Source organism: Drosophila innubila, assembly GCF_004354385.1.
Source record: "Drosophila innubila isolate TH190305 chromosome 2L unlocalized genomic scaffold, UK_Dinn_1.0 4_B_2L, whole genome shotgun sequence".
Classification (NCBI taxonomy): domain Eukaryota; kingdom Metazoa; phylum Arthropoda; class Insecta; order Diptera; family Drosophilidae; genus Drosophila; species Drosophila innubila.
In genome coordinates, this window is record NW_022995372.1 from 29373314 (window position 1) to 29400045 (window position 26732).

General features: G+C 29.2%; 5 non-coding genes across 5 annotated transcripts; all 5 read right to left on the minus strand.

The window, feature by feature from the left end:
- Positions 1–6559: 6559 nt before the first annotated feature.
- LOC117782408 lies at positions 6560–10513 on the minus strand. The gene has a single exon (XR_004617245.1). It is a non-coding gene; the product is annotated as a large subunit ribosomal RNA (ribosomal RNA).
- Positions 10514–10899: 386 nt separating this feature from the next.
- Positions 10900–11078, minus strand: LOC117782420. Its single transcript, XR_004617253.1, has one exon. It is a non-coding gene; the product is annotated as a 5.8S ribosomal RNA (ribosomal RNA).
- Positions 11079–11683: 605 nt separating this feature from the next.
- On the minus strand, positions 11684–13675 carry LOC117782407. Its single transcript, XR_004617244.1, has one exon. It is a non-coding gene; the product is annotated as a small subunit ribosomal RNA (ribosomal RNA).
- Positions 13676–21825: 8150 nt separating this feature from the next.
- On the minus strand, positions 21826–25769 carry LOC117782409. The gene has a single exon (XR_004617246.1). It is a non-coding gene; the product is annotated as a large subunit ribosomal RNA (ribosomal RNA).
- A 387-nt stretch (positions 25770–26156) lies between these two features.
- On the minus strand, positions 26157–26335 carry LOC117782421. Its single transcript, XR_004617254.1, has one exon. It is a non-coding gene; the product is annotated as a 5.8S ribosomal RNA (ribosomal RNA).
- Positions 26336–26732: the final 397 nt, after the last annotated feature.

Sequence of the window (26732 nt, forward strand, 5' to 3'; positions counted from 1 at the left end):
AGTTTTTCAAATGCTACCTCTTAATTTAATCAAGTGCATGCATCAATATATTTATGCACTATTAAACTTCATTATTTTTGCACCACACATTATAAATACCCAATGGCAAGACAACACTCCACCGTCATATAATTTCGGTATGTTAAATTTTTTCATATGACTTGCTCTTGCGACACCACTCCACCTATATATAGGTTTTTGCCACGCTTTCTAAAATTTACCATTTTTTTCAAATGACAATTTTATTTCATACCTATGCATATATTTATATAATAATGCACTGTAAAACTTCATTATTTTGCACCACATATTATAAATATCCAATGCCGGCAAGACAACACTCCACCGTCATATAATTTCGGTATGTTAAATTTTTTCATATGACTTGCCTTGCGCGACACCACTCCACCTATAGGTTTTTTGCCACGCTTTCTAAAATTTACCATTTTTCAAAGGACGATCTGTTTTTCATACATAAATGTACTGTTATAAAATGTCTATGTCATATGAAAGTACTTATTATATTGTTTATTTAAATGTCTGTCATATGAAAATATAATTTTACTTATATCAAATATGATTTATTTGTGGTCATATGAAATTTTTTTATTTTATGGGAGTTGATTTTATTTGTCATATAATATGGTTATGACATAAGAAAGTTGAATTTTTCTTGTCATATAAAATTTTTATGTCATATGAAATTTGACTTTTTCTTGTAGTCATATGAAATTTTTATTGTTATTTGAGAATTGTTATATTTTTTGTATATAATATGGTTATAAAAATGAAAGTTGAATTTTACTTGTCATATGAAATTTGTCCCTTTTTGTTGTAGTATATGAAATATTTATGTTTGAATTGTTCAAATATATGAAATTTTATGTCTTGTGAAATTTGCCTTTTATTTATAAGAAATTTGTATGTTATATGAGATTTGTTTAATTCTTGTCATATTATATGGTTATGACAAATAAATGTTGAATTTTACATGTCATAAGAAATTTAACTTTATTTTAGAGTCATATGAAATTTTTATATTATTTGGGAGTTGACTTTGTTTTGTCATAAAATATGGCTGTGACTTAAGAAAGTTGAATTTTTCTTGTCATATGATATTTTTTATCATGAGAAATTTGATTTTTATTTTGTAGTCATATGAAATTTTTTATGTTTGAATTTTCTATCATATGAAAATTTTATGTCATGTGAAATTTGTTTTTTGTATTTATATGAAATTTTTATGTTATATGAGATTTGTTTAATTCTTGTCATATTATATGGTTATGACAAATAAATGTTGATTTTACGTCCTAAGAAATTTAACTTTTGTAGTCATATGAAATTTTTTTGTTTGAATTTTTTGCGTCATATGAAATTTTTATGTCATGTGAAAATTGATTTTTTTTTTTTTTTTGTATTTTAATTTGAATTTTATTTAAATGAGATGTGTTTAATTATTGTCATATAATATGGTTATGACAAATAATAGTTAAATTTATTGTCATATAAAATTTGACTCTTTTCTTGTAGTCATATGAAATTTATGTGTTATATGAGAGTTGAATTTTTCTTGTCATATGAATTTTACTTGTCATATGAAATTTGTCTTTTGTTGTAATATATAAATATTTATGTTTGAATTGTTCGTGTCATATGAAATTTTATGTCTTGTGAAATCTATCTTTTTGTATTTATAAGAAATGTATGTTATATGAGATTTGTTTAATTTTGTCATATTATATGGTTATGACAAATAAATGTTGAATTTTACATGTCATAAGAAATTTAACTTTATTTTTTGTAGTCATATGAAATTTTTTATATTATTTGGGAGTTGACTTTGTTTTGTCATAAAATATATTGTGACTTAAGAAAGTTGAATTTTTCTTGTCATATGATATTTTTATGTCATGAGAAATTTGACTTTATTTTGTAGTCATATGAAATTTTTATGTTTGAATTTTTCTAGTCATATGAAATTTTTTATGTCATGAAATTTGCCTTTTTGTATTTATATGAAATTTTTATGTTATATGAGATTTGTTTAATTCTTTTGTCATATTATATGGTTATGACAAATAAATGTTGAATTTTACATGTCCTAAGAAATTTAACTTTTTTTTGTAGTCATATGAAATTTTTTTGTTTGAATTTTTTGCGTCATATGAAATTTTTATGTCATGAAAATTGATTTTTTTTGTATTTTAATTTGAATTTTTATTTTAAATGAGATGTTTAATTATTGTCATATATATTATGGTTATGACAAATAATAGTTAAATTACTTGTCATATAAAATTGACTCTTTTCTTGTAGTCATATGAAATTTATGTGTTATATGATAGTTGAATTTTTCTTGTCATATGAATTTTTTATGTCATATGAAATTGACTTTTTTTGTAGTCATATGAAATTTTATATGTTTGAATTTTTCGTGTCATATGAAATTCTTATGTCTTGTGAAATTTGCCTTTTGTATTTATAAGAAATTTTATGTTATATGAGATTTGTTTAATCTTGTCATATTATATGGTTATGACAAAAAATGTTGAATTTTACATGTCATAAGAAATTTAACTTTTTGTAGTCATATGAAATTTTTATATTATTTGGGAGTTGACTTTGTTTTGTCATAAAATATGGCTGTGACTTAAGAAAGTTGAATTTTTTCTGTCATATGATATTTTTATGTCATGAAATTTGACTTTTATTTTGTAGTCATATGAAATTTTTATGTTTGAATTTTTCTAGTCATATGAAATTTTATGTCATGTGAAATTTGTCCTTTTTTGTATTTATATGAAATTTTTATGTTATATGAGATTTGTTTAATTTTTGTCATATTATATGGTTATGACAAATAAATGTTGAATTTTACATGTCCTAAGAAATTTAACTTTTTTTGTAGTCATATGAAATTTTTTTGTTTGAATTTTTGCGTCATATGAAATTTTATGTCATGTGAAAATTGATTTTTTTTTTTTGTATTTTAATTTGAATTTTTATTTAAATGAGATGTGTTTAATTATTGTCATATAATATGGTTATGACAAATAATAGTTAAATATTACTTGTCATATAAAATTTGACTCTTTTCTTTGTAGTCATATGAAATTTATGTGTTATATGAGAGTTGAATTTTTCTTGTCATATGAATTTTACTTGTCATATGAAATTTGTCTCTTTTTGTTGTAGTCATATGAAATATTTATGTTTGAATTGTTCGTGTCATATGAAATTGTTATGTCTTGTGAAATTTGCCTTTTTTTTGTATTTATAAGAAATTTTTATGTTATATGAGATTTGTTTAATTTTGTCATATTATATGGTTATGACAAAAAATGTTGAATTTTACATGTCATAAGAAATTTAACTTTATTTTGTAGTCATATGAAATTTTTATATTATTTGGGAGTTGACTTTGTTTTGTCATAAAATATGGCTGTGACTTAAGAAAGTTGAATTTTTCTTGTCATATGATATTTTATGTCATGAGAAATTTGACTTTTATTTTGTAGTCATATGAAATTTTTATGTTTGAATTTTTCTAGTCATATGAAATTTTTATGTCATGAAATTTGCCTTTTTTTTAATATGAAATTTTTATGTTATATGAGATTTGTTTAATTCTTGTCATATTATATGGTTATGACAAATAAATGTTGAATTTACATGTCCTAAGAAATTGAACTTTTTTTTGTAGTCATATGAAATTTTTTTTGTTTGAATTTTTTGCGTCATATGAAATTTATGTCATGTGAAAATTGATTTTTTTTTTTGTGTATTTAATTTGAATTTTATTTAAATGAGATGTGTTTAATTATTGTCATATATATGGTTATGACAAATAATAGTTAAATATTACTTGTCATATAAAATTTGACTCTTTTCTTTGTAGTCATATGAAATTTATGTGTTATATGATAGTTGAATTTTTTCTTGTCATATATGAAATTTTTTATGTCATATGAAATTTGACTTTTTTTGTAGTCATATGAAATTTTATATGTTTGAATTTTTCGTGTCATATGAAATTTTATGTCTTGTGAAATTCCTTTTTTTTTGTATTTATAAGAAATTTTATGTTATATGAGATTTGTTTAATTCTTTCATATTATATGGTTATGACAAAAAAATGTTGAATTTTACATGTCATAAGAAATTTAACTTTTTTTGTAGTCATATGAAATTTTTTATATTATTTGGGAGTTGACTTTGTTTTGTCATAAAATATGGCTGTGACTTAAGAAAGTTGAATTTTTCTTGTCATATGATATTTTATGTCATGAGAAATTTGACTTTATTTTGTAGTCATATGAAATTTTTATGTTTGAATTTTTCTAGTCATATGAAATTTTTATGTCATGAATTTGTCTTTTTTTTTGTATTTATATGAAATTTTATGTTATATGAGATTTGTTTAATTTTGTCATATTATATGGTTATGACAAATAAATGTTGAATTTTACATGTCCTAAGAAATTGAACTTTTTTGTAGTCATATGAAATTTTTTTGTTTGAATTTTTTGCGTCATATGAAATTTTTTATGTCATGTGAAAATTGATTTTTTTTCTTTTGTATTTTAATTTGAATTTTTATTTAAATGAGATGTGTTTAATTATTGTCATATAATATGGTTATGACAAATAATAGTTAAATTTTACTTGTCATATAAAATTTGACCTTTTCTTTTAGAATACATGAAATTATGTGTTATATGAGAGTTGAATTTTTCTTGTCATATGAAATTTTTATGTCATATGAAATTTGACTTTTTGTAGTCATGAAATTTATATGTTTGAATTTTCGTGTCATATGAAATCTTATGTCATGTGAATATGAAATTTTATGTCATGTGAAATTTGACTTTATTTTGTAGTCATATGAAATTGTTGTGTTATATGAGATTTGTTTTAATTTGTCGTATAATATGGCTATGACAAATAATAGAAAATTTTACTAGTCATATGAAATTTATGTGTTATATGAGAGTTGACTTTTTATTTGTCATATAATATGGTTTTGACTAAATAAAGTTGAATTTTCTTGTCATGAGAAATTTGACTTTTTTTGTAGTCATATGAAATTTTATATGTTTGAATTTTCGTGTCATATAAAATTTTATGTCATGTGAATATGAAATTTTATGTCATGTGAAATTTGACTTTATTTTGTAGTCATGAAATTGTTGTGTTAATATGGTTGTGACATAATAAAGTTAAATTTTACTTGTCGTATGAAATTTATGTGTTATATGAGAGTTGACTTGTTTTTTTGTCATATAGTATGGTTATGACATAGGAAAGTTGAATTTTTCTAGTCACTTACTTTTTTTTTTTAAGTGAAAGTTAAATTTATTTTGTTCTTTGTCATACTTTAAATACCGACGTTTATCAAAATATGTTCATATTTTCATGAACAAATTATAATCACAAGCCATAATATTATAAATAATAGAGAGGCTTATAAAGCACAGTAAGAGAATCTGTTAAATCTTTTCAAATGCGTCACTATTTTGATGACAAGACAGTTGGCTACCAATATAAACATATTTTAATATACATCAGAAAATAATATATTATCTTATTGTTTCAATCACACCAAAATTATTTCTTCAACATATTTTCATGCACAAATTTATAATCACAAGCTATAATATTATGTAGAAACTTAGGGACACAGTAAGAATCTCAATAAATCTTTCAAATGCGTCACTATTATGATGACGAGACAATTGGCTACCGATATATATTATTTTAAATATATACGTTTATCAAAATTTCTTTAATATACTCCAGAAATGAATTTCTTTTTTTTTTTATTAGTGTTAAGACAAAATTATTTCTCCAACACATTTCCATTCACAAATTTTTTTAACACAAGCTATAAGTTATAATATTACATCGAAACAACTTACGGACACAGTAAGAACCTCATTAAATCTTATCAAATGCGTCACTAGTATGATGACGAGACAATTGGCTACCGATATAATCATATTTAGAGTATCGCCGTTAATCAAAATTTCTTTAATATACTTCACAGATTAATGCATTTTAATTAAGTTTTGTTAATACAAAATTGTTTCTCCAACACATTTTCATTCACAAATTTACAATCACAAGCTATAAGTTGTAATATTATATTGAAGCTTACGGACACAGTAAGAATCTCATTAAATCTTTCATATACGTCACTAATATGATGACGAGACAATTGGCTACCATTTTTATTTTTATTTAAACTTTATATAAATCAATGAAATTATATATAATATATTTCTATTATATATATTTCATATATACATACATTTAAGTCTTTTAAATACGTCACTAATATGATGACGAGACATTTGGCTACCATTTCAAATGAAATTTTTCATAAATCATATATGTATAAAAATACAGATATCATATGTTATACATTATATATAATATTTTATGCCCATAGACATATATATTATACATAGCATATACATACCATCCCTGTAAATATATATATATTTATATATCTTTACATATTAATATGTGTGTTTATTGATCGATTTTTTAATTGTCGAATCATCAAGCAAAGGATAAGCTTCAGTGGATCGCAGTATGGCAGCTGCTCAACCACTTACAACACCTTGCCTGTTATAAAAGTCGTTTACAATTGATTCTAGGCTTTGTCATTGTATTAAATAATGTTTTAATATATAACTAGCGCGGCATCAGGTGATCGAAGATCCTCCCAATTTACTATGTTATACGTAACATTGGCATCACATCCATTGTCGTCTATTAAATGAATAACAAACTTTTAATGGTTTAGAAGCCATACAATGCAAATTGCCCCTTATTTATCATTGCAGTCCAGCACGGATACGACCTTAGAGGCGTTCAGGCATAATCCAACGGACGTAGCGTCATACCACTGTTCGCTCGAACAAGTATTGTGCCATTGGTCCGTACCTGCGGTTCCTCTCGTACTACGCAGGAATGCTGTCGCAACAACGTTTTGTCATTAGTAGGGTAAAACTAACCTGTCTCACGACGGTCTAAACCCAGCTCACGTTCCCTTGCATGGGTGAACAATCCAACGCTTGGTGAATTTTGCTTCACAATGATAGGAAGAGCCGACATCGAAGGATCAAAAAGCGACGTCGCTATGAACGCTTGGCCGCCACAAGCCAGTTATCCCTATGGTAACTTTTCTGACACCTCTTGTTAAAAACTCTTTAAACCAAAAGGATCGATAGGCCGAGCTTTTGCTGTCCCTGTGTTTACTGAACACCGAGATCAAGTCAGCATTTGCCCTTTTGCTCTATGTGTGGTTTCTGTCCGCACTGAGCTGGCCTTGGGACACCTCCGTTATTATTTGAGAGATGTACCGCCCCAGTCAAACTCCCTACCTGGCAATGTCCTTGAATTGGATCATACCTGAGTAATTGGAGTTATACCAAATTATTAAATCAAAAGTACATAAATGCACTCTCTCATTAAAGAATTTGTTTGCGATTATATAACAAACTCGTGATACTTTGATCAAGAAGCTTGCATCAAAACCCAATACCATAAGATATAATAAATATATCCGTATAATGGCTAGGAAATGATACACGTTCCATTTAATCAAGTAAGTAAGGAAACAATAAGAGTAGTGGTATTTCATTGTCGATACTAAACCGAAATCTAATATCTCCCACTTATTCTACACCTCTTATGTCTCCTTACACTGCCAGATTAGAGTCAAGCTCAAAAGGGTCTTCTTTCCCCGCTAATTATTCCAAGCCCGTTCCCTTGGCTGTGGTTTCGCTAGATAGTAGATAGGGACAGTAGGAATCTCGTTAATCCATTCATGCGCGTCACTAATTAGATGACGAGGCATTTGGCTACCTTAAGAGAGTCATAGTTACTCCCGCCGTTGACCCGCGCTTACTTGAATTTCTTCACTTTGACATTCAGAGCACTGGGCAGAAATCACATTGTGTCAACACCCGCTAGGGCCATCACAATGCTTTGTTTTAATTAGACAGTCGGATTCCCCAAGTCCGTGCCAGTTCTGAATTGATTGTTAATTGATAATCGTTATAATTTAAAAGAACTAATTGGTTACCCAATTAGTATTCTTAAAAATTTTAGCAAGAAAGTTCCACAATTGGCTACGTAACTAAACTATCCGGGGAACAAGAAACTACCATAAATGATAGAAACTCTATTTACCCAGAACGAGCACATAAACCATGTTATTGTTTCCCAATCAAGCCCGACTATCTCAATCTTCAGAGCCAATCCTTATCCCGAAGTTACGGATCTAATTTGCCGACTTCCCTTACCTACATTATTCTATCGACTAGAGACTCTTCACCTTGGAGACCAGCTGCGGATATTGGTACGGCCTGTTGAGAAGTTTGCGTGTCCCCACCATAAATTTTCAAGGTCCGAGGAGAAAATATCGACACAACAGTATATGTCATGCTCTTCTAGCCCATCTACCATATCTCTCTGCGAAAGACTTCCATGGTAGTACGGCTATAAAACAGAAAAGAAAACTCTTCCGATACCTCTCGACGGCTTCTTTATGGTCGTTCCTGTTGCCAGGATGAGCACGAGGCCCATATTTAATAACAAACGGATACTCAACAGGTTACGGAATTGGAACCGTATTCCCTTTCGTTCAAAATTATTCAAGTGTATTAATTTTCCAAAATTTTAAATATTGACAACTTTTTACTTGAAAATTTTCGGCTTTCGCCTTGAACTTAGGACCGACTAACTCGTGATCAACCACTGTTCACACGAAACCCTTCTCCACTTCAGTCCTCCAAGGTCTCATTCGATTATTTGCTACTACCACCAAGATCTGTACCAATGACGGCTCCATGCAGGCTTACGCCAAACACTTCTATGCACACCATTGTACCTTCCTACTCACTAAAGTTTCAAAATTTATATTACAAGTAATATAAATCATCTACTTTAGCGGTAATGTATAGGTATACAACTTAAGCGCCATCCATTTTAAGGGCTAGTTGCTTCGGCAGGTGAGTTGTTACACACTCCTTAGCGGATTTCGACTTCCATGATCACCGTCCTGCTGTTTTAAGCAACCAACGCCTTTCATGGTTTCTGAATGAGTTGTTAATTTGGGCACCGTAACATTACGTTTGGTTCATCCCACAGCGCCAGTTCTGCTTACCAAAAGTGGCCCACTGGGCACATTATATCATAACCTTAAACTTCATATCAAGAAAGTTAAGGTTCTTACCCATTTAAAGTTTGAGAATAGGTTAAGATCGTTTCGACCCTAAGGCCTCTAATCATTCGCTTTACCAGATAAGATTATTTTATACAACAGTTAAATGCACCAGCTATCCTGAGGGAAACTTCGGAAGGAACCAGCTACTAGATGGTTCGATTGGTCTTTCGCCCCTATACTCAATTCTGACAATCGATTTGCACGTCAGAACTGTTTCGGTCTTCCATCAGGGTTTCCCCTGACTTCAACCTGATCAAGTATAGTTCACCATCTTTCGGGTCACAGCATATATGCTCAAGGTACGTTCCAGTTAGAGGCATAAATAATATAAATATTATCATACATAACTATATAGAACGCCCCGGGATTGTGTTAATTAACTATAAATAGTTAAAAAACTAATCCCATTAATAGTCAAGTTAATTACGCTATTAGGTTTTTATCCCAATAACTTGCACATATGTTAGACTCCTTGGTCCGTGTTTCAAGACGGGTCCCGAAGGTATCCTGAATCTTTCGCATTGTTAATCATACAAGTGCATATAATAAACACAAAAATCAATGATAATCATGCCATTATATAATTCCGAAAAATTAACGCACTGTATTCATATAAATCTATCAGCACTTTATCAAATTTATGACATTTATTTTATGTTAAAATGCAAGCATTTTAATTTAAATAAGCAATTGACTAAAATTTTTTGATAAATTAATTGATACTAATAGATTACAATGTCCTTATATGGAAAAAATGCACACTATTATTATAATATTGTTTAAATATTACAATTTTAATGATGAATTTTCCATAATGGATATTCAGGTTCATCGGGCTTAACCTCTAAGCAGTTTCACGTACTATTTAACTCTCTATTCAGAGTTCTTTTCAACTTTCCCTCACGGTACTTGTTTACTATCGGTCTCATGGTTATATTTAGTTTTAGATGGAGTTTACCACCCACTTAGTGCTGCACTATCAAGCAACACGACTCTTTGGAAACACCATCTAATAATCATTAACGTTATACGGGCCTGGCACCCTCTATGGGTAAATGGCCTCATTTAAGAAGGACTTAAATCGTTAATTTCTCATACTAGAATATTGATGTTCCATACACTGCATCTCACATTTGCCATATAGACAAAGTGACTTAGTGCTGAACTGATTTCTTTTCGCTCGCCGCTACTAAGAAAATCCTTGTTAGTTTCTTTTCCTCCCCTAATTAATATGCTTAAATTCAGGGGGTAGTCCCATATGAGTTGAGGTTGTATAATTATACTTATATATTAGTTATTATAAAACATGATGATTATAATAACAATTTGAAATATACTATAATTTTGAAGTTCCATAATATTGACAAATGTTTTATTCTTTATCTCATCATAAATAAGAGGCAATTCTAGTTAAAAAAAAATTCTTTATGCTAGACATTCCTCAGTATTATTTGAATAAAATAAAGAATATATAATTCTTCAAATTTTCTCATACAAATATATACAACAAGAGAAGTATAGATATTTCGTTATTTATTTTAATATTATGAATATATTATGAGTAAATGTTTTGCAACATTACAATATATATTATCCAATAATATACCATATGCTTAAAATTTCGAAAAATTTTAAACAACTTATTTAGCATAGTCTTACAACCCTCAACCATATGTAGTCCAAGCAGCACTCTAAAATTAATTAAAGTACATAACAGCATGGACTGCGATATGCGTTCAAAATGTCGATGTTCATGTGTCCTGCAGTTCACACGATGACGCACAGTTTGCTGCGTTCTTCATCGACCCATGAGCCGAGTGATCCACCGCTTAGAGTAATACAAATTTTTGGTTTATTTCATTACGTCATATATTCTTTTATTGAAAGAAATTAAAAATACACCATTTTACTGGCATATATCAATTCCTTCAATAAATTTTTTTATACCTAAAAAAATGTTGCGAAATGTCTTAGTTTTACATAATCAATGAAAATACGGTATATGACAACTATATAAAATATATTTAATTGTATTATAATCGATATATGTAAAGCATTAACCTGAACAAACAGGTACAACATTATATTTTAGGTTGTTGCGTTTATACAATGTATGCGCATGTTAATAATGAACAATACATTTGTGCAACGCATGTATATTATGGCACATATACACGCAGTTAATAATTTGTCTTGCCCAAAACACATAAAAATGTGTAATATACATTTATACAATATGAATATGACAAATAAAATTTATAACAAAGTAATTTTATTGTATAAATTATACATTACAACACAATTTCAAATGTTTGAGCAAAGTAAATTATTTATTTTATTATTGACAATTAAAAATTTTTCTTTTATTTTCGTTAAAATATATTTCTATATATTAATGAAAAAAAAATTTTTATTTTATTAACGGTTAGATGCATTATACAATAATGATCCTTCCGCAGGTTCACCTACGGAAACCTTGTTACGACTTTTACTTCCTCTAAATAATCAAGTTCGGTCAACTTTTGCGAAACAACCGTAACACACAAGGCGTCACAGTGATCACGTCCGGAGACCTCACTAAATAATTCAATCGGTAGTAGCGACGGGCGGTGTGTACAAAGGGCAGGGACGTAATCAATGCGAGTTAATGACTCACACTTACTGGGAATTCCAAGTTCATGTGAACAGTTTCAGTTCACAATCCCAAGCATGAAAGTGGTTCAGCGGTTTACCCGGACCTCTCGGTCTAGGAAATACACGTTGATACTTTCATTGTAGCGCGCGTGCAGCCCAGGACATCTAAGGGCATCACAGACCTGTTATTGCTCAATCTCATTATTGCTAGACGCAATTTGTCCATTTAAGAAGCTAGTGTCCTTATAATGGGACAAACCAACAGGTACGGCTCCACTTATATAAACACATTCAAACACAATAAACATTTTACTGCCACCATGAATGAAGGCTATATAAGCTTCAACACCATAATCCTGAAGATATCTATTTAATATATTTGAGTCTCGTTCGTTATCGGAATTAACCAGACAAATCACTCCACGAACTAAGAACGGCCATGCACCACCACCCATAGATTCGAGAAAGAGCTATCAATCTGTCTTACACACTTATGTTCGACCTGGTAAGTTTTCCCGTGTTGAGTCAAATTAAGCCGCAGGCTCCACTCCTGGTGGTGCCCTTCCGTCAATTCCTTTAAGTTTCAGCTTTGCAACCATACTTCCCCGGAGCCCAAAAGCTTTGGTTTCCGGGAAGCGACTGAGAGAGCCATAAAAGTAGCTACACCCAATTGCTAGCTGGCATCGTTTATGGTTAGAACTAGGGCGGTATCTGATCGCCTTCGAACCTCTAACTTTCGTTCTTGATTAATGAAAACATCTTTGGCAAATGCTTTCGCTTAAGTTAGTCTTACGACGGTCCAAGAATTTCACCTCTCGCGTCGTAATACTAATGCCCCCAAACTGCTTCTATTAATCATTACCTCTTGATCTGAAAACCAATGAAAGCAGAACAGAGGTCTTATTTCATTATCCCATGCACAGAATATTCAGGCATTTGAAGCCTGCTTTAAGCACTCTAATTTGTTCAAAGTAATTGTACCGGCCCACAATAACACTCGATGAAGAGCACTAATGCAGGTTTTTAAATAGGAGGAACATATAAAAAAATACAAGTATTTAATTACATATAAGAACTCCACCGGTAATACGCTTACATACATAAAGGTATAGTACTAACTACAATTGTAAGTTGCACTACCCGTATGAAGCACAAGTTCAACTACGAACGTTTTAACCGCAACAACTTTAATATACGCTATTGGAGCTGGAATTACCGCGGCTGCTGGCACCAGACTTGCCCTCCAATAGGTCCTTGTTAAAGGATTTAAAGTGTACTCATTCCAATTACAGGGCCTCGGATATGAGTCCTGTATTGTTATTTTTCGTCACTACCTCCCCGAGCTGGGAGTGGGTAATTTACGCGCCTGCTGCCTTCCTTAGATGTGGTAGCCGTTTCTCAGGCTCCCTCTCCGGAATCGAACCCTGATTCCCCGTTACCCGTTGCAACCATGGTAGTCCTAGATACTACCATCAAAAGTTGATAGGGCAGACATTTGAAAGATCTGTCGTCGGTACAAGACCATACGATCTGCATGTTATCTAGAGTTCAACCAGTGTAACGATCTTGCGATCGCTTGGTTTTAGCCTAATAAAAGCACACGTTCCAAAAGGTCCGTGTTTTAATTGCATGTATTAGCTCTAGAATTACCACAGTTATCCAAGTAACTGTTAACGATCTAAGGAACCATAACTGATATAATGAGCCTTTTGCGGTTTCACTTTTATTTCGTGTGTACTTAGACATGCATGGCTTAATCTTTGAGACAAGCATATAACTACTGGCAGGATCAACCAGAATAATGTGTTATTTCTATGTGTAAATATTTTTACACATATAAATATTTTTAAATATGTAATAGACATGACAACTCATTAATATTTTTGAATAAATATGACATGCATATAGAGAACGAATATGGCTAAATTTAAATAGCAATCATGTTCGTTAGTTATAAAAAAAACTTACACATTTTTTTTATAAATATATATATATACAAAATATATACATATTAATTTGTTCAAAAATATCTTTATATTTACACTTACTTAATATAAATTCATCACACGTACATTATTTAAATTCAAAATAAATTGAATAAAAATTTATTTAATTTTGATTACAAATTGATAATTTATCTACATTTTGTATATATGTGTTAATAAATATTATATTAAATAAAACCTTTATCCACAATATATTTACATTGTGTTAAAGTTTAATTATTTTAATTTCCAATATACTATACATGTGCACACTGCCCTTGCATTGGAGAATCGAAAAACATATGTAATTCAATTTTCCAACCAGGTAACACTAAACCACCAACCAATTATATATAAACCTGTTGGTGGTTCTATTTTTAATGAAAGTTTATGCTTGCTAAATTAACGATAATGTGAAACCTATTTAGTATATATTGAAGAACAATATACCTTGGCCAATTCCACTATTATCTAACAATTGCATATTATTACCGCAGCCAAGCGTTCAAAGACAACAAATAACGAATAACTTTCATTTTCATTGACAACATTTATTATTATATGCGTCGAACACATATAATAGATGAACACACCCTGCTCACCATGTAAAGGTTTTTTGCCACGCTTTCTAAAATTCAATTAGTTTTTTAAATGCTACCTCTTAATATAATCAAGTGCATGCATCAATATATTTATGCACTATTAAACTTCATTATTTTTGCACCACACATTATAAATACCCAATGTCGGCAAGACAACACTCCACCGTCATATAATTTCGGTATGTTAAATTTTTTCATATGACTTGCCTTGCGCGACACCACTCCACCTATATAGGTTTTTTGCCACGCTTTCTAAAATTCAATTAGTTTTTCAAATGCTACCTCTTAATTTAATCAAGTGCATGCATCAATATATTTATGCACTATTAAACTTCATTATTTTTGCACCACACATTATAAATACCCAATGCCGGCAAGACAACACTCCACCGTCATATAATTTCGGTATATTAAATTTTTTCATATGACTTGCCTTGCGCGACACCACTCCACCTATATAGGTTTTTTGCCACGCTTTCTAAAATTTACCATTTTTTCAAATGACAATTTTTATTTCTCATACCTATGCATATATTTATATAATAATGCACTGTAAAACTTCATTATTTTTGCACCACATATTATAAATATCCAATGCCGGCAAGACAACACTCCACCGTCATATAATTTCGGTATGTTAAATTTTTTCATATGACTTGCCTTGCGCGACACCACTCCACCTATATAGGTTTTTTGCCACGCTTTCTAAAATTCAATTAGTTTTTCAAATGCTACCTCTTAATTTAATCAAGTGCATGCATCAATATATTTATGCACTATTAAACTTCATTATTTTTGCACCACACATTATAAATACCCAATGCCGGCAAGACAACACTCCACCGTCATATAATTTCGGTATGTTAAATTTTTTCATATGACTTGCCTTGCGCGACACCACTCCACCTATATAGGTTTTTTGCCACGCTTTCTAAAATTTACCATTTTTTCAAATGACAATTTTTATTTCTCATACCTATGCATATATTTATATAATAATGCACTGTAAAACTTCATTATTTTTGCACCACATATTATAAATATCCAATGCCGGCAAGACAACACTCCACCGTCATATAATTTCGGTATGTTAAATTTTTTCATATGACTTGCCTTGCGCGACACCACTCCACCTATATAGGTTTTTTGCCACGCTTTCTAAAATTTACCATTTTTTCAAAGGACGATCTGTTTTTCATACATAAATGTACTGTTATAAAATGTCTATGTCATATGAAAGTACTCTATTATATTGTTTATTTAAATGTCTGTCATATGAAAATATAATTTTACTTATATCAAATATGATTTATTTTTGTGGTCATATGAAATTTTTTTATTTTATGGGAGTTGATTTTATTTGTCATATAATATGGTTATGACATAAGAAAGTTGAATTTTTCTTGTCATATGAAATTTTTATGTCATATGAAATTTGACTTTTTCTTGTAGTCATATGAAATTTTTATTGTTATTTGAGAATTGTTATATTTTGTCATATAATATGGTTATAAAAAATGAAAGTTGAATTTTACTTGTCATATGAAATTTGTCTCTTTTTGTTGTAGTCATATGAAATATTTATGTTTGAATTGTTCGTGTCATATGAAATTTTTATGTCTTGTGAAATTTGCCTTTTTTTGTATTTATAAGAAATTTGTATGTTATATGAGATTTGTTTAATTCTTGTCATATTATATGGTTATGACAAATAAATGTTGAATTTTACATGTCATAAGAAATTTAACTTTATTTTGTAGTCATATGAAATTTTTATATTATTTGGGAGTTGACTTTGTTTTGTCATAAAATATGGCTGTGACTTAAGAAAGTTGAATTTTTCTTGTCATATGATATTTTTATGTCATGAGAAATTTGACTTTTATTTTGTAGTCATATGAAATTTTTATGTTTGAATTTTTCTAGTCATATGAAATTTTTATGTCATGTGAAATTTGCCTTTTTTTTGTATTTATATGAAATTTTTATGTTATATGAGATTTGTTTAATTCTTGTCATATTATATGGTTATGACAAATAAATGTTGAATTTTACATGTCCTAAGAAATTTAACTTTTTTTTGTAGTCATATGAAATTTTTTTGTTTGAATTTTTGCGTCATATGAAATTTTATGTCATGTGAAAATTGATTTTTTTTTTTGTATTTTAATTTGAATTTTTATTTAAATGAGATGTGTTTAATTATTGTCATATAATATGGTTATGACAAATAATAGTTAAATTTTACTTGTCATATAAAATTTGACTCTTTTCTTTGTAGTCATATGAAATTTATGTGTTATATGAGAGTTGAATTTTTCTTGTCATATGAATTTTACTTGTCATATGAAATTTGTCTCTTTTTGTTGTAGTCATATGAAATATTTATGTTTGAATTGTTCGTGTCATATGAAATTTTTATGTCTTGTGAAATTTGCCTTTTTTTGTATTTATAAGAAATTTGTATGTTATATGAGATTTGTTTAATTCTTGTCATATTATATGGTTATGACAAATAAATGTTGAATTTTACATGTCATAAGAAATTTAACTTTATTTTGTAGTCATATGAAATTTTTATATTATTTGGGAGTTGACTTTGTTTTGTCATAAAATATGGCTGTGACTTAAGAAAGTTGAATTTTTCTTGTCATATGATATTTTTATGTCATGAGAAATTTGACTTTTATTTTGTAGTCATATGAAATTTTTATGTTTGAATTTTTCTAGTCATATGAAATTTTTATGTCATGTGAAATTTGCCTTTTTTTGTATTTATATGAAATTTTATGTTATATGAGATTTGTTTAATTCTTGTCATATTATATGGTTATGACAAATAAATGTTGAATTTTACATGTCCTAAGAAATTTAACTTTTTTTGTAGTCATATGAAATTTTTTTGTTTGAATTTTTTGCGTCATATGAAATTTTATGTCATGTGAAAATTGATTTTTTTTTTTTGTATTTTAATTTGAATTTTTATTTAAATGAGATGTGTTTAATTATTGTCATATAATATGGTTATGACAAATAATAGTTAAATATTACTTGTCATATAAAATTTGACTCTTTTCTTTGTAGTCATATGAAATTTATGTGTTATATGATAGTTGAATTTTTCTTGTCATATGAAATTTTTATGTCATATGAAATTTGACTTTTTTGTAGTCATATGAAATTTTATATGTTTGAATTTTTCGTGTCATATGAAATTTTATGTCTTGTGAAATTTGTTTTTTTTTGTATTTATAAGAAATTTTATGTTATATGAGATTTGTTTAATTCTTGTCATATTATATGGTTATGACAAAAAATGTTGAATTTTACATGTCATAAGAAATTTAACTTTTTTGTAGTCATATGAAATTTTATATTATTTGGGAGTTGACTTTGTTTTGTCATAAAATATGGCTGTGACTTAAGAAAGTTGAATTTTTCTTGTCATATGATATTTTTATGTCATGAGAAATTTGACTTTTATTTTGTAGTCATATGAAATTTTATGTTTGAATTTTTCTAGTCATATGAAATTTTTATGTCATGTGAAATTTGCCTTTTTTTGTATTTATATGAAATTTTTATGTTATATGAGATTTGTTTAATTCTTGTCATATTATATGGTTATGACAAATAAATGTTGAATTTTACATGTCCTAAGAAATTTAACTTTTTTTGTAGTCATATGAAATTTTTTTGTTTGAATTTTTTGTCATATGAAATTTTTATGTCATGTAAAATTGATTTTTTTTTTTGTATTTTAATTTGAATTTTATTTAAATGAGATGTGTTTAATTATTGTCATATAATATGGTTATGACAAATAATAGTTAAATATTACTTGTCATATAAAATTTGACTCTTTTCTTTGTAGTCATATGAAATTTATGTGTTATATGAGAGTTGAATTTTTCTTGTCATATGAATTTTACTTGTCATATGAAATTTGACTTTTTTTTGTAGTCATATGAAATTTTATATGTTTGAATTTTTCGTGTCATATGAAATTCTTATGTCTTGTGAAATTTGCCTTTTTTTGTATTTATAAGAAATTTTATGTTATATGAGATTTGTTTAATTCTTGTCATATTATATGGTTATGACAAAAAATGTTGAATTTTACATGTCATAAGAAATTTAACTTTTTTGTAGTCATATGAAATTTTATATTATTTGGGAGTTGACTTTGTTTTGTCATAAAATATGGCTGTGACTTAAGAAAGTTGAATTTTTCTTGTCATATGATATTTTTATGTCATGAGAAATTTGACTTTTATTTTGTAGTCATATGAAATTTTATGTTTGAATTTTTCTAGTCATATGAAATTTTTATGTCATGTGAAATTTGCCTTTTTTTGTATTTATATGAAATTTTTATGTTATATGAGATTTGTTTAATTCTTGTCATATTATATGGTTATGACAAATAAATGTTGAATTTTACATGTCCTAAGAAATTGAACTTTTTTTTGTAGTCATATGAAATTTTTTTGTTTGAATTTTTTGCGTCATATGAAATTTTTATGTCATGTGAAAATTGATTTTTTTTTTTGTATTTTAATTTGAATTTTATTTAAATGAGATGTGTTTAATTATTGTCATATAATATGGTTATGACAAATAATAGTTAAATATTACTTGTCATATAAAATTTGACTCTTTTCTTTGTAGTCATATGAAATTTATGTGTTATATGATAGTTGAATTTTTCTTGTCATATGAAATTTTTATGTCATATGAAATTTGACTTTTTTTTGTAGTCATATGAAATTTTATATGTTTGAATTTTTCGTGTCATATGAAATTCTTATGTCTTGTGAAATTTGCCTTTTTTTTGTATTTATAAGAAATTTTTATGTTATATGAGATTTGTTTAATTCTTGTCATATTATATGGTTATGACAAAAAATGTTGAATTTTACATGTCATAAGAAATTTAACTTTTTTTGTAGTCATATGAAATTTTATATTATTTGGGAGTTGACTTTGTTTTGTCATAAAATATGGCTGTGACTTAAGAAAGTTGAATTTTTCTTGTCATATGATATTTTTATGTCATGAGAAATTTGACTTTTATTTTGTAGTCATATGAAATTTTATGTTTGAATTTTTCTAGTCATATGAAATTTTATGTCATGTGAAATTTGCCTTTTTTTGTATTTATATGAAATTTTTATGTTATATGAGATTTGTTTAATTCTTGTCATATTATATGGTTATGACAAATAAATGTTGAATTTTACATGTCCTAAGAAATTGAACTTTTTTTTGTAGTCATATGAAATTTTTTTGTTTGAATTTTTTGCGTCATATGAAATTTTTATGTCATGTGAAAATTGATTTTTTTTCTTTGTATTTTAATTTGAATTTTTATTTAAATGAGATGTGTTTAATTATTGTCATATAATATGGTTATGACAAATAATAGTTAAATTTTACTTGTCATATAAAATTTGACTCTTTTCTTTGTAGTCATATGAAATTTATGTGTTATATGAGAGTTGAATTTTTCTTGTCATATGAAATTTTTATGTCATATGAAATTTGACTTTTTTTAGTCATATGAAATTTATATGTTTGAATTTTTCGTGTCATATGAAATTCTTATGTCATGTGAATATGAAATTTTATGTCATGTGAAATTTGACTTTATTTTGTAGTCATATGAAATTGTTGTGTTATATGAGATTTGTTTAATTTTTGTCGTATAATATGGCTATGACAAATAATAGTTAAATTTTACTAGTCATATGAAATTTATGTGTTATATGAGAGTTGACTTTTTATTTGTCATATAATATGGTTTTGACTAAATAAAAGTTGAATTTTTCTTGTCATGAGAAATTTGACTTTTTTTTTGTAGTCATATGAAATTTTATATGTTTGAATTTTTCGTGTCATATAAAATTCTTATGTCATGTGAATATGAAATTTTTATGTCATGTGAAATTTGACTTTATTTTGTAGTCATATGAAATTGTTGTGTTAATATGGTTGTGACATAATAAAGTTAAATTTTACTTGTCGTATGAAATTTATGTGTTATATGAGAGTTGACTTTGTTTTTTTGTCATATAGTATGGTTATGACATAGGAAAGTTGAATTTTCTAGTCACTTTTACTTTTTTTTTAAGTGAAAGTTAAATTTATTTTGAAATTCCTTTGTCATACTTTAAATACCGACGTTTATCAAAATATGTTCATATTTTCATGAACAAATTATAATCACAAGCTATAATATTATAATATAATAGAGAGGCTTACGGGGCACAGTAAGAGAATCTCGTTAAATCTTTTCAAATGCGTCACTATTTTGATGACAAGACAGTTGGCTACCAATATAAACATATTTTAATATACATCAGAAAATAATATATTATCTTATTGTTTCAATCACACCAAAATTATTTCTTCAACATATTTTCATGCACAAATTTATAATCACAAGCTATAATATTATGTAGAAACTTAGGGACACAGTAAGAATCTCAATAAATCTTTTCAAATGCGTCACTATTATGATGACGAGACAATTGGCTACCGATATATACATATTTTAAATATATACGTGTTTATCAAAATTTCTTTAATATACTCCAGAAATGAATTTCTTTTTTTTTTATTAAGTGTTAAGACAAAATTATTTCTCCAACACATTTCCATTCACAAATTTTTTAACACAAGCTATAAGTTATAATATTACATCGAAACAACTTACGGACACAGTAAGAACCTCATTAAATCTTATCAAATGCGTCACTAGTATGATGACGAGACAATTGGCTACCGATATAATCATATTTAGAGTATCGCCGTTAATCAAAATTTCTTTAATATACTTCACAGATTAATGCATTTTTAATTAAGTTTTGTTAATACAAAATTGTTTCTCCAACACATTTTCATTCACAAATTTACAATCACAAGCTATAAGTTGTAATATTATATTGAAGCTTACGGACACAGTAAGAATCTCATTAAATCTTTTCATATACGTCACTAATATGATGACGAGACAATTGGCTACCATTTTTATTTTATTTAAACTTTATATAAATCAATGAAATTATATATAATATATTTCTATTATATATATTTCATATATACATACATTTAAGTCTTTTTAAATACGTCACTAATATGATGACGAGACATTTGGCTACCATTTCAAATGAAATTTTTCATAAATCATATATGTATAAAAATACAGATATCATATGTTATACATTATATATAATATTTTATGCCCATAGACATATATATTATACATAGCATATACATACCATCCCTGTAAATATATATATATATTTATATATCTTTACATATTAATATGTGTGTGTTTATTGATCGATTTTTTTAATTGTCGAATCATCAAGCAAAGGATAAGCTTCAGTGGATCGCAGTATGGCAGCTGCTCAACCACTTACAACACCTTGCCTGTTATAAAAGTCGTTTACAATTGATTCTAGGCTTTGTCATTGTATTAAATAATGTTTTAATATATAACTAGCGCGGCATCAGGTGATCGAAGATCCTCCCAATTTACTATGTTATACGTAACATTGGCATCACATCCATTGTCGTCTATTAAATGAATAACAAACTTTTAATGGTTTAGAAGCCATACAATGCAAATTGCCCCTTATTTATCATTGCAGTCCAGCACGGATACGACCTTAGAGGCGTTCAGGCATAATCCAACGGACGTAGCGTCATACCACTGTTCGCTCGAACAAGTATTGTGCCATTGGTCCGTACCTGCGGTTCCTCCGTACTACGCAGGAATGCTGTCGCAACAACGTTTTGTCATTAGTAGGGTAAAACTAACCTGTCTCACGACGGTCTAAACCCAGCTCACGTTCCCTTGCATGGGTGAACAATCCAACGCTTGGTGAATTTTGCTTCACAATGATAGGAAGAGCCGACATCGAAGGATCAAAAAGCGACGTCGCTATGAACGCTTGGCCGCCACAAGCCAGTTATCCCTATGGTAACTTTTCTGACACCTCTTGTTAAAAACTCTTTAAACCAAAAGGATCGATAGGCCGAGCTTTTGCTGTCCCTGTGTTTACTGAACACCGAGATCAAGTCAGCATTTGCCCTTTTGCTCTATGTGTGGTTTCTGTCCGCACTGAGCTGGCCTTGGGACACCTCCGTTATTATTTGAGAGATGTACCGCCCCAGTCAAACTCCCTACCTGGCAATGTCCTTGAATTGGATCATACCTGAGTAATTGGAGTTATACCAAATTATTAAATCAAAAGTACATAAATGCACTCTCTCATTAAAGAATTTGTTTGCGATTATATAACAAACTCGTGATACTTTGATCAAGAAGCTTGCATCAAAACCCAATACCATAAGATATAATAAATATATCCGTATAATGGCTAGGAAATGATACACGTTCCATTTAATCAAGTAAGTAAGGAAACAATAAGAGTAGTGGTATTTCATTGTCGATACTAAACCGAAATCTAATATCTCCCACTTATTCTACACCTCTTATGTCTCCTTACACTGCCAGATTAGAGTCAAGCTCAAAAGGGTCTTCTTTCCCCGCTAATTATTCCAAGCCCGTTCCCTTGGCTGTGGTTTCGCTAGATAGTAGATAGGGACAGTAGGAATCTCGTTAATCCATTCATGCGCGTCACTAATTAGATGACGAGGCATTTGGCTACCTTAAGAGAGTCATAGTTACTCCCGCCGTTGACCCGCGCTTACTTGAATTTCTTCACTTTGACATTCAGAGCACTGGGCAGAAATCACATTGTGTCAACACCCGCTAGGGCCATCACAATGCTTTGTTTTAATTAGACAGTCGGATTCCCCAAGTCCGTGCCAGTTCTGAATTGATTGTTAATTGATAATCGTTATAATTTAAAAGAACTAATTGGTTACCCAATTAGTATTCTTAAAAATTTTAGCAAGAAAGTTCCACAATTGGCTACGTAACTAAACTATCCGGGGAACAAGAAACTACCATAAATGATAGAAACTCTATTTACCCAGAACGAGCACATAAACCATGTTATTGTTTCCCAATCAAGCCCGACTATCTCAATCTTCAGAGCCAATCCTTATCCCGAAGTTACGGATCTAATTTGCCGACTTCCCTTACCTACATTATTCTATCGACTAGAGACTCTTCACCTTGGAGACCAGCTGATATTGGTACGGCCTGTTGAGAAGTTTGCGTGTCCCCACCATAAATTTTCAGGTCCGAGGAGAAAATATCGACACAACAGTATATGTCATGCTTTTCTAGCCCATCTACCATATCTCTGCGAAAGACTTCCATGGTAGTACGGCTATAAAACAGAAAAGAAAACTCTTCCGATACCTCTCGACGGCTTCTTTATGGTCGTTCCTGTTGCCAGGATGAGCACGAGGCCCATATTTAATAACAAACGGATACTCAACAGGTTACGGAATTGAACCGTATTCCCTTTCGTTCAAAATTATTCATGTATTAATTTTCCAAAATTTTAAATATTGACAACTTTTTACTTGAAAATTTTCGGCTTTCGCCTTGAACTTAGGACCGACTAACTCGTGATCAACCACTGTTCACACGAAACCCTTCTCCACTTCAGTCCTCCAAGGTCTCATTCGATTATTTGCTACTACCACCAAGATCTGTACCAATGACGGCTCCATGCAGGCTTACGCCAAACACTTCTATGCACACCATTGTACCTTCCTACTCACTAAAGTTTCAAAATTTATATTACAAGTAATATAAATCATCTACTTTAGCGGTAATGTATAGGTATACAACTTAAGCGCCATCCATTTTAAGGGCTAGTTGCTTCGGCAGGTGAGTTGTTACACACTCCTTAGCGGATTTCGACTTCCATGATCACCGTCCTGCTGTTTTAAGCAACCAACGCCTTTCATGGTTTCTGAATGAGTTGTTAATTTGGGCACCGTAACATTACGTTTGGTTCATCCCACAGCGCCAGTTCTGCTTACCAAAAGTGGCCCACTGGGCACATTATATCATAACCTTAAACTTCATATCAAGAAAGTTAAGGTTCTTACCCATTTAAAGTTTGAGAATAGGTTAAGATCGTTTCGACCCTAAGGCCTCTAATCATTCGCTTTACCAGATAAGATTATTTTATACAACAGTTAAATGCACCAGCTATCCTGAGGGAAACTTCGGAAGGAACCAGCTACTAGATGGTTCGATTGGTCTTTCGCCCCTATACTCAATTCTGACAATCGATTTGCACGTCAGAACTGTTTCGGTCTTCCATCAGGGTTTCCCCTGACTTCAACCTGATCAAGTATAGTTCACCATCTTTCGGGTCACAGCATATATGCTCAAGGTACGTTCCAGTTAGAGGCATAAATAATATAAATATTATCATACATAACTATATAGAACGCCCCGGGATTGTGTTAATTAACTATAAATAGTTAAAAAACTAATCCCATTAATAGTCAAGTTAATTACGCTATTAGGTTTTTATCCCAATAACTTGCACATATGTTAGACTCCTTGGTCCGTGTTTCAAGACGGGTCCCGAAGGTATCCTGAATCTTTCGCATTGTTAATCATACAAGTGCATATAATAAACACAAAAATCAATGATAATCATGCCATTATATAATTCCGAAAAATTAACGCACTGTATTCATATAAATCTATCAGCACTTTATCAAATTTATGACATTTATTTTATGTTAAAATGCAAGCATTTTAATTTAAATAAGCAATTGACTAAAATTTTTTGATAAATTAATTGATACTAATAGATTACAATGTCCTTATATGGAAAAAATGCACACTATTATTATAATATTGTTTAAATATTACAATTTTAATGATGAATTTTCCATAATGGATATTCAGGTTCATCGGGCTTAACCTCTAAGCAGTTTCACGTACTATTTAACTCTCTATTCAGAGTTCTTTTCAACTTTCCCTCACGGTACTTGTTTACTATCGGTCTCATGGTTATATTTAGTTTTAGATGGAGTTTACCACCCACTTAGTGCTGCACTATCAAGCAACACGACTCTTTGGAAACACCATCTAATAATCATTAACGTTATACGGGCCTGGCACCCTCTATGGGTAAATGGCCTCATTTAAGAAGGACTTAAATCGTTAATTTCTCATACTAGAATATTGATGTTCCATACACTGCATCTCACATTTGCCATATAGACAAAGTGACTTAGTGCTGAACTGATTTCTTTTCGCTCGCCGCTACTAAGAAAATCCTTGTTAGTTTCTTTTCCTCCCCTAATTAATATGCTTAAATTCAGGGGGTAGTCCCATATGAGTTGAGGTTGTATAATTATACTTATATATTAGTTATTATAAAACATGATGATTATAATAACAATTTGAAATATACTATAATTTTGAAGTTCCATAATATTGACAAATGTTTTATTCTTTATCTCATCATAAATAAGAGGCAATTCTAGTTAAAAAAAAAATTCTTTATGCTAGACATTCCTCAGTATTATTTGAATAAAATAAAGAATATATAATTCTTCAAATTTTCTCATACAAATATATACAACAAGAGAAGTATAGATATTTCGTTATTTATTTTAATATTATGAATATATTATGAGTAAATGTTTTGCAACATTACAATATATATTATCCAATAATATACCATATGCTTAAAATTTCGAAAAATTTTAAACAACTTATTTAGCATAGTCTTACAACCCTCAACCATATGTAGTCCAAGCAGCACTCTAAAATTAATTAAAGTACATAACAGCATGGACTGCGATATGCGTTCAAAATGTCGATGTTCATGTGTCCTGCAGTTCACACGATGACGCACAGTTTGCTGCGTTCTTCATCGACCCATGAGCCGAGTGATCCACCGCTTAGAGTAATACAAATTTTTGGTTTATTTCATTACGTCATATATTCTTTTATTGAAAGAAATTAAAAATACACCATTTTACTGGCATATATCAATTCCTTCAATAAATTTTTTTATACCTAAAAAAATGTTGCGAAATGTCTTAGTTTTACATAATCAATGAAAATACGGTATATGACAACTATATAAAATATATTTAATTGTATTATAATCGATATATGTAAAGCATTAACCTGAACAAACAGGTACAACATTATATTTTAGGTTGTTGCGTTTATACAATGTATGCGCATGTTAATAATGAACAATACATTTGTGCAACGCATGTATATTATGGCACATATACACGCAGTTAATAATTTGTCTTGCCCAAAACACATAAAAATGTGTAATATACATTTATACC